Source organism: Gossypium arboreum, chromosome 6 (assembly GCF_025698485.1).
Source record: "Gossypium arboreum isolate Shixiya-1 chromosome 6, ASM2569848v2, whole genome shotgun sequence".
NCBI lineage: Eukaryota > Viridiplantae > Streptophyta > Magnoliopsida > Malvales > Malvaceae > Gossypium > Gossypium arboreum.
In genome coordinates this window covers 3676919-3690092 of record NC_069075.1, presented here as the reverse complement: position 1 = coordinate 3690092, position 13174 = coordinate 3676919, and the positions used below count along the sequence as shown (strand labels likewise).

The following is a 13174-nucleotide window of genomic DNA, read 5'->3' as shown; positions in this document are numbered from 1 at the left end:
AGGAGAATGAACTCTTTGCGAAGTTCAAGAAGTGTGAATTTTGGTTGAGGAGGTAACCTTCTTAGGACATGTAGTCTCTGCTGAGGGGATTAAGGTGGACTCTCGAGAAAATTGAAGCGATTTTGGAGTGGAAGCCGCCTAGGTCAAGGTCGAAAATACGGAGTTTCCTAGGGTGACGGGATACTCTGAAAGGTTTGTGGAAGGTTTTTCGTGATGGCAACACCTCGACAAAACTCATAAGGAAAGGAGTACCGCTTGTATGGACCGAGAAGCGGTAGGAAGCTTTTGAGAAGTTGAAGAAAGTTCGATCAAGCACTTGTGTTAATTCAAATGAGTCAGGAAGGATTTTATCTTGTGTACAATGTGACGCATCATACGTGGGTTTGACCGCGTGTTAATGCAAGAGGGTAAGGTGGTTGCATATGCATCACGACAGCTTAAGCCTCATGAGGGAAACTATTCGACTCATGATTTAGAGTTGGCGCATGATATTTGCACTTAAGATTTGGAGACATTACTTGTACGGAGAAAGGTGTATTATATACACTGACCATAAGAGTCTTAAGTATTTGTTGACTTAGAAGAAGCTGAACCTTAGGCAAAGGAGATGGATTGAGTTGCTTAAGGATTATGACTGTTCGATCGAGTATCACCCAAGCAAGGCTAATGTGGTAGCCGATGCTATAAGTCGTAGAGCTGTATTTGATCTGAAAGCAATGTTTGCTCGTCTGAGTCTGTATGATGATGGAAGTCTGTTGGCTGAGTTGCAAGTGAGGCCAACCTAGGTGGATCAGATTAAGGAAAAGCAGTTGAACGATGAGTCTTTGGTCGCTCGTTTCCAACAAGTTAAGGAAGGGGAAACTTCTAAGTTTGGGTTAAATGGCGAAGGAGTTCTGTGTTTCCGTGGAAGAATTTGTGTTCTGAAGGACTCTGATTTGAGGCAGACAATATTGAAGGAAGCTTATGGAGGACTTTGTGCCATGTATCCTGGAGGGAACAAGTTGTATCACGACTTGCGAGAATTGTACTGGTGGCCTGGACTTAAACGAGAAGTAACGGAGTTTGTAGGGAAATGTCTGACATGCCAGCAAGTGAAAGTTGAGCATCAATTACCTTCGGATCATTGCGACCAAAGAAGATACCACTTTGGAAATGGGAGAGGGTAACTATGGACTTTCTGAGTGGGCTGCCCTTAACACCATCGAAGAAAGACTCGGTGTGGGTGATTGTTGATAGGTTGACCAAATCAGCCCATTTCATACTTGTACGTACTGACTTTTTGCTTCAAAAGTTAGCCAAGCTGTATGTGACGGAGATTGTACGACTTCATGGAGTCCCAGTTTCGATTGTCTCTGACTAGGATCCCAGATTCACATCCCGGTTTTGGAAAAAGTTGCATGAGGCGTTGGGGACGCAATTGAACTTTAGTATGGCTTTCCATCCCCAAACTGATGGTCAGTCAAAGAGGGTTATTCAGATTCTGGAGAACATGTTGAGGGGATGCGTGATTGACTTTCGAGATAGTTGGGAGGATTACTTGCCGTTGGCAGAATTTGCGTACAATAACAGTTACAAGGCGAGTATTCGAATGGCACCGTATGAAGCACTGTATGAACGAAGGTGTCGTACACCTAGTTGTTGGACTGAACTAGGAGAGCGATAAATTCTTGGATCAGAGTTGGCAGCTGATACTGAGGATAAGGTCAGAATAATTAGGGACTAGTTAAAAGAAGCATCTGATAGGCAAAAGTCGTATGCAAATTTGAAGCGTAAGGAGATTGAGTACTGTGATGGGTGATATGGTCTTCTTAAAGGTTTCTCCTTTGAAGAAGATATTAAGGTTTGATAAGAAGGGCAAGTTGAGTCCGCAGTTCATTGGGCCTTATCGGGTTTTGAAGCAAGTAGGCCCAGTGGCTTATCAGTTGGAATTGCCTCTAGAGTTAGACAGGATTCACGATGTTTTTCACGTCTCCATGTTAAGGCATTATCGTGCTGACCCTGCTCATATCCCGCCATTGCGTAAATTGAAGTTCGGTGATTTGACCTTTGAGGAGGAGCCTGTGCAAATATTGGCTCGAGATGTTACGGTTCTCAGAAGGAAATCTGTCCCGTTAGTGAAAGTACTTTGGGGTAATCATGGAAGGGAAGAAGCTACTTGGGAATCAGAAGAGACTATGCGTCAACAATACCCTTAACTAGTTGGATCAGGTAAATTTCGAGGACGAAATTTCTTTAAGGAGGGTAGAGTTGTAACGCCCCAATTTTCGGGAATTCTGTGAATGTTGGCAAAATTTCATGCTTTGATTTTGTCATTTGTGAGTGAAATTATGAAATAGGACCTATGTGAAAATGTTTGAAAATGCTATAGGCTAAATTGAAGTGGCCAAATAAATAGGAGTGCAAAATAGGAGGATTTGCATGACAAACCTCCCATTTTACATGAAGTGGCTAGCCATCATGTTGTTGTAGACAATATGAGCACTTGATATCCATAATTTATGGTACAAATTGATACAAATTGATAATGGGTTAGGTAAATGTTCCATGATAATGGATTAGGTAAATATTCCATGATAATGGGTTAGGTAAATGTTCCATGATAATGGTTTAGGTAAATATTCCATGATGAGAATTTCATGTCTTTTGTATTAAAGAATTAAATGGATGAAATATGAAATTTTATTAAAAGAAAAAGGGGTGAAAAGAACAAAGTTTTGTCCATCTTTGTTCATCATAGCCTAAAGTTAGGGAAGAGAAAGGAGAGGAGAAAGCTCTTGAATGTTCGGTCACTTGGGGAAGAAAATTGAAGGTAAGTTCATGGTAGTTTGCTTCTATCTTGATGTTCATGAGTTCTTCTTGATTCTACCTTAATTTGGTTTTTGGTTGTATTGTGAACATTTGGTCATGAATTAAAATTAAGGAAATGGTTGTTGTTTCATGTTCTTTTGATGAAAAATGGAAGATAGGTGAAGTTGAGCCAAACAAATGAACATGCATGTGCCTTAGATGCTAAAGGGAAAAATCGGCTAACATGTTGTGCTTTAAAATGATGAAATGGAGATTATACTTAAGTAAAATCATAGATATGTGATGATTGATTGGTGATATACATGTTTAAATAACATGCATGCAAGTTATGTGTGAAAGAGTGATTTGGTAATAAATCTGCTTGGGGCAGCAGCAGTAACGTGACTTTGGAAAATCACCATAAATTGTGGGAGATGAATTAGAAGCTAAATAAATTATGTAATTAAATCTTATTGAGTCTAGTTTCTAATGAAATAAACAAGAACATATTTTGAATTCTGTACAATGAGAAATTTGATTCGTAATGAAGAGTGGTCAGATTAGTCAAACAGTGAAACATGGGAAACTTTGAGAAAAATCTGGTATTGATTGGCTAAACCAAAATTATGAAAATTTTATAGATAGAAGATATATGAGTCTATTTTAGCGAAAATTAACGGAACTTGATTTGGAGTTTCGTAGCTCCAGTTATAAATGATTTAGTGACTATTGCTCAGGAAGACAGCTTGCAGTGAAATTGTGATTATGTGGTAAACATTGACAAAAATTGTTAATGAGTTGCTTATTGATTTCTTATAAGCTTACTATGATCTGTAGGTGTGGTTGGCGAATATTGTCGCGTTAATACGTAGTTCGTATTTGAATAGTTAGATTAATGTGTTAGTAATCTAATTGTAGGCAGTTCGTGTGTGGATCTCGTCAAGATATCGTCAGCAAAAGCAGTGTGTAACTAACACCCTCTTTCTTAGTCTAGATCGGCAAAAGCCGAAATGCCGAAAACCGGTATTTTGTAGATTTGCGAGTGTGCGAATGCTCGTGAGGTAAATCGATTAATGTTTTTGGTAAGCTGCAATGTTTGGATTGCAAAGTGCATGATTTCGTGCCTCGATATTTTTGGGCTTAATGGGTCAAAATTGGAATGATGGGCCAATCTGCCCAATTCGGTAAGAACCCTCGGTACATGATTCTATTAGTACGTGAAAGGTAGGAATATGCATGAAAAACCCTAAAATAGATAAATTATTGAAATACCTTTAAAAGTGAAAATTTACGCTTTTTACCCTAGTAGATAAATTACCAAATACCCTAGGGTTAAATTGACCTAAATGCATGTTTGATCGTTGTTATTTATCGCATGCCATTTTCTTATTATCGATGCATGGGACTAGGATATTGATGGAGGAAGTACTGAAAGTGGCTTGTCCACGTATTGGAGGCTTTGCCTCAATTTATCGTTAATCGAGCGTGGCAGGTCACAATCGTGGAGTGTTAAATTTGGGTAGGTTGAGCTATTCCCACATGGAGTGTATGGTCGGTACGGTGGAGTGTAGTGGTTGGTGGGTTGAGTAGTCTCCCAAATGGGCTTGCATATGTTATTGATGTTGCATGTATTTTGAAATGGGCCTATGGGCCTATGGACCATACTGTTATCTGAATAAGGGGCTAAGGCCCGCTTTATTGTAATGAAAAGGGCTCGCCCAAGACCACTGTTATCTGAATGGGCTTAGGCCCAATAGGCTTGAGTGACTTGGGCTTTGAATGGGTTTTCCTTATACACTGAGTTTCCCCAAACTCACCCATTTTATTTTCATCCACGCAGGAAATCCCCAACCATAGTGGGCTTGGAGCTGTGAGGGAATTCGGAGTGGCCACCCGTTCTGAAAGTTTGATTTTTCTTCTAGTGAACTGGACATCCTTTTATTTACGTTTGAAGTTTTGGGTTTTTAAATGTAATAAGGCCGCTTAATTATTTTTGATGGTTTTAATATGTATTACTAAGATAGGTAATACTTATTTTAACTATTGAAATTGGATAGCTTTAGGGCGCGTTTTCAAAAACAACAGTTGATTTCAAAATAACATGACAACAAGCAAAGCTTCCGCAATGAAAGTATTTTCCAAAATTAATCACTTTTCCTAAAAATGACTTAATCAAATCGGTTTTCTAAAAATATCCATGACGTTAAGGTGTGGCAATGGCGGTATGTATGTCTAGGATTGGATCCAAGGGAGCTTGGTACTTAGCAATCAGATGGACTCACCACCTCTTTTCCGGTTTCCTACCGGTGCATGACTTCCATTCACTTTAACCCTTAATGAATTAATCTTTTGAACATCAAGTACGATTTTCTAGACTTAGAATGGAAATTTTTTTTAACGTTTTTGATGTGGTATCGGATCCGCCATAACTTCGGGCCGGGTTTGGGGTGCTACATTTAGTGGTATCGAGCCTAGATTACAACAACTCGGTGTGGAATGGGTTTACAAAACAAAGATTTTGAAAGCGAAAATTTTATAAAGAATGCGAAAAACTTGATTTTCAAAATTTAGATCTTTAGAAGGTGGCATTCCGAATCTCCAGCTCAAGTCTGTAAGTATTACTCTGAACTCTTCTGAATATTTTTTTGAATTATCTGTCTGTACTAAAATCCTCGCTAGGATACTCTAGATAGGGTGATACTGAAACCATAGGAAAATCGATAAGAGATCAAATCAGTAGCTAGACTTGATTCTGCGAAAACAAACTTTGAATTATCTTGTCGATTCATAAAACATCCGTAATAAACACCGGAATATTGAATTGATGCATAAAAATTCGTAATCAAGATAAATCTATATGAGTACGAGAGCTACTCGGGGAAGAGGCCGTGGTCGAGGCCGAGGTAGTACTCAAGCTGGATCTTCGTCTTCTGAACACATACCCACTGGAGTAGCACGACCACCACCGACGGATGAGAATGGGCCGTATGATAGAGCCGCCAAGGATGGTGCCCTGTAACAGGCAATGCTTCGTGTTCTGGAAAGGGTTGCCGGAGCAAGTTCGGGCAACGAAATTTAGGGATCTATTTCTAAATGACTTCGGGACTAACGGAACGGAGATCTTTAAGGGCGTGTCTGGTATAGCCCCAATGTAATGAATATTGGTTAGTGGCCACGTAACGAATTATCGACGACTTGGACCGCTCGAGGAGATTGTGAGTGGGGTATCTGTACTAAGTCCCTTGGGTCACTCGATTAGGGTAGACAAATTGTATAGGAATGTACCCTTAGAAACTCAAGGCAAGGTTTTTCCTGGAGATCTGATGGAGTTACCGTTCGGAGAGTTTGACCTCATTCTGGAAATGGATTGGCTTGTTAAGCATAAGGCGACTCTGGATTGTGCTGCTAAACGAATGGTGTTAAGAACTACAAAGGATGAGGAGGTTATGGTGATAGGTGAGAGAAGAGATTATTTGTCCAATGTGGTGTCGGCATTAAGAGCCGAAAAGTGGATTTGGAAAGGTTGTGAGGCCTAATTAGTATTTGTAAGTCAGTCGGAAGAGGAGGGACTGACAGTGGATAAGGTTAGGACCGTAAAGGAGTTCCAAGATGTTTTTCCGGAGGAGCTTCCAAGATTGCCTCCGAATCGAGAAGTTGAGTTTGGAATAGACTTGTTGCCTGGAATGGCGCCTGTGTCTATCGCACCATATAGGATGGCACCGAAGGATTTAGTAGAGTTAAATGTTCAAATTCAAGAGTTGTTGGATAGGGGCTTTATTAGGCCAAGCGTATCTCCATGGAGAGCACCGTGCTATTCGTGAAAAGAAGGATGGTACAATGCGGATGTGCATTGATTATCGCCATTGAACAAACCGACGATTAAGAATAAGTATCCACCGCCAAGGATTGATGATCTGCTCGACCACTTAGAGGAGCTTCAGATTTTCCAAGATCGACCTTCGATCCGGATATCATCGCTTAAGGGTCAAGGAGGCGATATCCATAAGACAAAGATTCGGGACTCGGTATGGTTATTACTAGTTTACGGTTATGCCATTTGGGTGATTTAACGCTCTGCGGCGTTTATGGATCTCGATGAATCGTGTGTTCCAACCATTTTAGATCGGTTCGTAGTCGTCTTTATTGACGATATCCCGGTATATTCTAAAACTGAAACGAAACATGATGAGCATCTCCGTATAGTGCTGTAAGTATTAAGGGAGAATGAACTCTTTGCGAAGTTCAGCAAGTGTGAATTTTGGTTGAGGGAGGTAACCTTCTTAGGACATGTAGTCTCTGCTGAGGGGATTAAGGTGGACTCTCAGAAAATTGAAGCGATTTTGGAGTGGAAGCCGCCTAGGTCAGTGTCGAAAATACGGAGTTTCCTAGGACTGACAGGATACTACAGAAGGTTTGTGGAAGGTTTTTCTGTGATGGCAACACCTCTGACAAAACTCATAAGGAAAGGAGTACCGTTTGTATGGACTGAGAAGCAGTAGGAAGCTTTTGAGAAGTTGAAGAAAGTTCTGACTGAAGCACTTGTGTTAATTCAGCCGGAGTCTGGGAAGGATTTTACTGTGTACAGTGACGCATCATACGTGGGTTTGGACTGCGTGTTAATGCAAGAGGGTAAGGTGGTTGCATATGCATCACGACAGCTTAAGCCTCATGAGGGAAACTATTCGACTCATGATTTAGAGTTGGCAGCAGTGATATTTGCACTTAAGATTTGGAGACATTACTTGTACGGAGAAAGGTGTATTATATACACTGACCATAAGAGTCTTAAGTATTTGTTGACTTAGAAGAAGCTGAACCTTAGGCAAAGGAGATGGATTGAGTTGCTTAAGGATTATGACTGTTCGATCGAGTATCACCCAAGCAAGGCTAATGTGGTAGCCGATGCTATAAGTCGTAGAGCTGTATTTGATCTGAAAGCAATGTTTGCTCGTCTGAGTCGTATGATGATGGAAGTCTGCTTGGTGAGTTGCAAGTGAGGCCAACCTAGGTGGATCGATTAAGGAAAAGCGGTTGAACGATGAGTCTTTGGTCGCTCGTTTCCAACAAGTTAAGGAAGGAAACTTCTAAGTTTGGGTTAAATGGCGAAGGAGTTACGTGTTTCCGTGGAAGAATTTGTGTTCAAGGACTCGATTTGAGGCGCACAATATTGAAGGAAGCTTATGGAGGACTTTGTGCCATGTATCCTGGAGGGAACAAGTTGTATCACGACTTGCGAGAATTGTACCGGTGGCACGGACTTAAGCGAGAAGTAACTGAGTTTGTAGGAAATGTCGACATGCCGCAAGTGAAAGTTGAGCATCAATTACCTTCTGATCATTGCACCAAAGAAGATACCACTTTGGAAATGGGAGAGGGTAACTATGGACTTTCCGAGTGGGCGCCCTTAACACCATCGAAGAAAGACTTCGGTGTGGGTGATTGTTGATAGGTTGACCAAATCAGCCCATTTCATACTTGTATGCGTCTTGACTTTTTGCTTCAAAAGTTAGCCAAGTCAGTATGTGACGGAGATTGTACGACTTCATGGAGTCCCAGTTTCGATTGTCTCTGACTAGGATCCCAGATTCACATCCCGGTTTTGGAAAAAGTTGCATGAGGCGTTGGGGACGCAATTGAACTTTAGTATGGCTTTCCATCCCCAAACTGATGGTCGGTCAAAGAGGTTATTCAGATTCGGAGAACATGTTGAGGGGATGCGTGATTGACTTTCGAGATAGTTGGGAGGATTACTTGCCGTTGGCAGAATTTGCGTACAATAACAGTTACAAGGCGAGTATTCGAATGGCACCGTATGAAGCACTGTATGAACGAAGGTGTCGTACACCTAGTTGTTGGACTGAACTAGGAGAGCGATAAATTCTTGGATCAGAGTTGGCAGCTGATACTGAGGATAAGGTCAGAATAATTAGGGACTAGTTAAAAGAAGCATCTGATAGGCAAAAGTCGTATGCAAATTTGAAGCGTAAGGAGATTGAGTACGCAGTAGGTGATATGGTCTTCTTAAAGGTTTCTCCTTTGAAGAAGATATTAAGGTTTGATAAGAAGGGCAAGTTGAGTCCGCAGTTCATTGGGCCTTATCGGGTTTTGAAGCAAGTAGGCCCAGTGGCTTATCGCTTGAATTGCCTCTAGAGTTAGACAGGATTCACGATGTTTTCACGTCTCCATGTTAAGGCATTATCGTGTGACCTCGCTCATATCCCGCCATTCACGAAATTGAAGTTCGATGATTTGACCTTTGAGGAGGAGCCATGCAAATATTGGCTCGAGATGTTACTTTCTCGAAGGAAATCATTCCGTTAGTGAAAGTACTTTGGGGTAATCATGGAAGGAAGAAGCTACTTGGGAATCGAAGAGACTATCGTCAACAATACCCTTAACTAGTTGGATCGTAAATTTCGAGGACGAAATTTCTTTAAGGAGGGTAGAGTTATAACGCCCCAATTTTCGGGAATTCGTGAATGTTGGCAAAATTTCATGCTTTGATTTTGTCATTTGTGAGTGAAATTATGAAATAGGACCTATGTGAAAATGTTTGAAAATGCTATAGGCTAAATTGAAGTGGCCAAATAAATAGGAGTGCAAAATAGGAGGATTTGCATGACAAACCTCCCATTTTACATGAAGTGGCTAGCCATCATGTTGTTGTAGACAATATGAGCACTTGATATCCATAATTTATGGTACAAATTGATACAAATTGATAATGGGTTAGGTAAATGTTCCATGATAATGGATTAGGTAAATATTCCATGATAATGGGTTAGGTAAATGTTCCATGATAATGGTTTAGGTAAATATTCCATGATGAGAATTTCATGTCTTTTGTATTAAAGAATTAAATGGATGAAATATGAAATTTTATTAAAAGAAAAAGGGGTGAAAAGAACAAAGTTTTGTCCATCTTTGTTCATCATAGCCTAAAGTTAGGGAAGAGAAAGGAGAGGAGAAAGCTCTTGAATGTTCGGTCACTTGGGGAAGAAAATTGAAGGTAAGTTCATGGTAGTTTGCTTCTATCTTGATGTTCATGAGTTCTTCTTGATTCTACCTTAATTTGGTTTTGGTTGTATTGTGAACATTTGGTCATGAATTAAAATTAAGGAAATGGTTGTTGTTTCATGTTCTTTTGATGAAAAATGGAAGATAGGTGAAGTTGAGCCAAACAAATGAACATGCATGTGCCTTAGATGCTAAAGGAAAAATCGGCTAACATGTTGTGCTTTAAAATGATGAAATGGAGATTATACTTAAGTAAAATCATAGATATGTGATGATTGATTGGTGATATACATGTTTAAATAACATGCATGCAAGTTATGTGTGAAAGAGTGATTTGGTAATAAATCTGCTTGGGGCAGCAGCAGTAACGTGACTTTGGAAAATCACCATAAATTGTGGGAGATGAATTAGAAGCTAAATAAATTATGTAATTAAATCTTATTGAGTCTAGTTTCTAATGAAATAAACAAGAACATATTTTGAATTCTGTACAATGAGAAATTTGATTCGTAATGAAGAGTGGTCAGATTAGTCAAACAGTGAAACATGGGAAACTTTGAGAAAAATCTGGTATTGATTGGCTAAACCAAAAATTATGAAAATTTTATAGATAGAAGATATATGAGTCTATTTTTAGCGAAAATTAACGGAACTTGATTTGGAGTTTCGTAGCTCCAGTTATAAATGATTTAGTGACTATTGCTCAGGAAGACAGCTTGCAGTGAAATTGTGATTATGTGGTAAACATTGACAAAAAATTGTTAATGAGTTGCTTATTGATTTCTTATAAGCTTACTATGATCTGTAGGTGTGGTTGGCCGAATATTGTCAGGCGTTAATACGTAGTTCGTATTTGAATAGTTAGATTAATGTGTTAGTAATCTAATTGTAGGCAGTTCGTGTGTGGATCTCACAAGATATCGTCGCAAAGCAGTGTGTAACTAACACCCTCTTTCTTAGTCTAGATCGGCAAAAGCCGAAATGCCGAAAACCGGTATTTTGTAGATTTGCGAGTGTGCGAATGCTCGTGAGGTAAATCGATTAATGTTTTTGGTAAGCTGCAATGTTTGGATTGCAAAGTGCATGATTTCTGTGCCCTCGATATTTTTGGGCTTAATGGGTCAAAATTGGAATGATGGGCCAACGGGCCCAATTCGGTAAGAACCCTCGGTACATGATTCTATTAGTACGTGAAAGGTAGGAATATGCATGAAAAACCCTAAAATAGATAAATTATTGAAATACCTTTAAAAGTGAAAAATTTACAGTTTTACCCCTAGTAGATAAATTACCGAAATACCCCTAGGGTTAAATTGACCTAAATGCATGTTTGACTGTTGTTATTTACTGCATGCCATTTTCTTATTATCTGATGCATGGGACTAGGATATTGATGGAGGAAGTACTGAAAGTGGCTTGTCCACGTATTGGAGGCTTTGCCTCAATTTACTGTTAACTGAGCAGCAAGGCTGCAACTGTGGAGTGTTGGGCTGGGTAGGTTGAGCTATTCCCCACATGGAGTGTATGGCTGGTACGGGTGGAGTGTAGTGGTTGGTGGGTTGAGTAGTCTCCCCAAATGGGCTTGCATATGTTATTGATGTTGCATGTATTTTGAAATGGGCCTATGGACCATACTGTTATCTGAATAAGGGGCTAAGGCCCAGTTTATTGTAATCTGAAAAGGGCTCTGGCCCAGTACCACTGTTATCTGAATGGGCTTAGGCCCAATAGGCTTGAGCTGACTTGGGCTTTGAATGGGTTTTCCTTATACACTGAGTTTCCCCAAACTCACCCATTTTATTTTCATCCACGCAGGAAATCCCCAACCATAGTGGGCTTGGAGCTGTGAGGGAATTCGGAGTGGCCACCCGTTCTGAAAGTTTGATTTTTCTTCTGGTGAACTGGACATCCTTTTATTTACGTTTGAAGTTTTGGGTTTTTAAATGTAATAAGGCCGCTTAATTATTTTTGATGGTTTTAATATGTATTACTAAGATAGGTAATACTTATTTTAACTATTGAAATTGGATAGCTTTAGGGCGCGTTTTCAAAAACAACAGTTGATTTCAAAATAACATGACAACAAGCAAAGCTTCCGCAATGAAAGTATTTTCCAAAATTAATCACTTTTCCTAAAAATGACTTAATCAAATCGGTTTTCTAAAAATATCCATGACGTTAAGGTGTGGCAATGGCGGTATGTATGTCTAGGATTGGATCCGAAGGGAGCTTGGTACTTAAGCAGTCCGATGGACTCACCACCTCTTTTCCGGTTTCCTACCTGGTGCACAGCTTCCATTCACTTTAACCCTTAATGAATTAATCTTTTGAACATCAAGTACGATTTTCTAGACTTAGAATGGAAATTTTTTTTAACGTTTTTGATGTGGTATGCCGGATCCGGCCATAACTTCTGGGCCGGGTTTGGGGTGCTACATTTAGTGGTATCAGAGCCTAGATTACAACAACTCGGCTGTGGAATGGGTTTACAAAAACAAAGATTTTTGAAAGCGAAAATTTTATAAAGAATGCGAAAAACTTGATTTTCAAAATTTAGATCTTTAGAAGGTGGCATTCCGAATCTCCAGCTCAAGTCTGTAAGTATTACTCGAACTCTTCGAATATTTTTTGAATTATCTGTGCATACTAAAATCACGCTAGGATACTCTAGATAGGGTGATACTGAAACCATAGGAAAATCGATAAGAGACTGAAAACGTAGCTAGACTTGATTCTGCGAAAACAAACTTTGAATTACTGTCTGATTCATAAAACATCTGTAATAAACACTGGAATATTGAATTGATGCATAAAAATTCGTAATCAAGATAAATCTATATGAGTACGAGAGCTACTCAGGGAAGAGGCCGTGGTCGAGGCTGAGGTAATACTCAAGCTGGATCTTCGTCTTCTGAACACATACCCACTGGAGTAGCACGACCACCACCGACGGGTGAGAATGGGCCGTATGATAGAGCCGCCAAGGATGGTGCCCTGTAACAGGCAATGCTTCGTGTTCTGGAAAGGGTTGCCGGAGCAAGTTCGGGCAACGAAATTTAGGGATCTATTTCTAAATGACTTCGGGACTAACGGAACGGAGATCTTTAAGGGCGTGTCTGGTATAGCCCCGAATGTAACAGAATATTGGTTAGTGGCCACAGAACGAATTATCGACGACTTGGACTGCTCTGAGGAGATTGTGAGTGGGGTATCTGTACTAAGTCCCTTGGGTCACTCGATTAGGGTAGACAAATTGTATAGGAATGTACCCTTAGAAACTCAAGGCAAGGTTTTTCCTGGAGATCTGATGGAGTTACCGTTCGGAGAGTTTGACCTCATTCTGGAAATGGATTGGCTTGTTAAGCATAAG

General features: G+C 40.0%; 2 long non-coding RNA genes across 2 annotated transcripts; both read left to right on the top strand.

Moving 5' to 3' along the window:
* The first annotated feature begins 2630 nt into the window (after positions 1-2630).
* On the top strand, positions 2631-4869 carry LOC128293685 (uncharacterized). The gene is made up of 2 exons (XR_008283854.1): positions 2631-2809; positions 4628-4869. It is a non-coding gene; the product is annotated as an uncharacterized LOC128293685 (long non-coding RNA).
* Positions 4870-9617: 4748 nt separating this feature from the next.
* On the top strand, positions 9618-11861 carry LOC128293684 (uncharacterized). Its single transcript, XR_008283853.1, has 2 exons — positions 9618-9796; positions 11620-11861. It is a non-coding gene; the product is annotated as an uncharacterized LOC128293684 (long non-coding RNA).
* The last annotated feature ends 1313 nt before the right edge of the window (positions 11862-13174 follow it).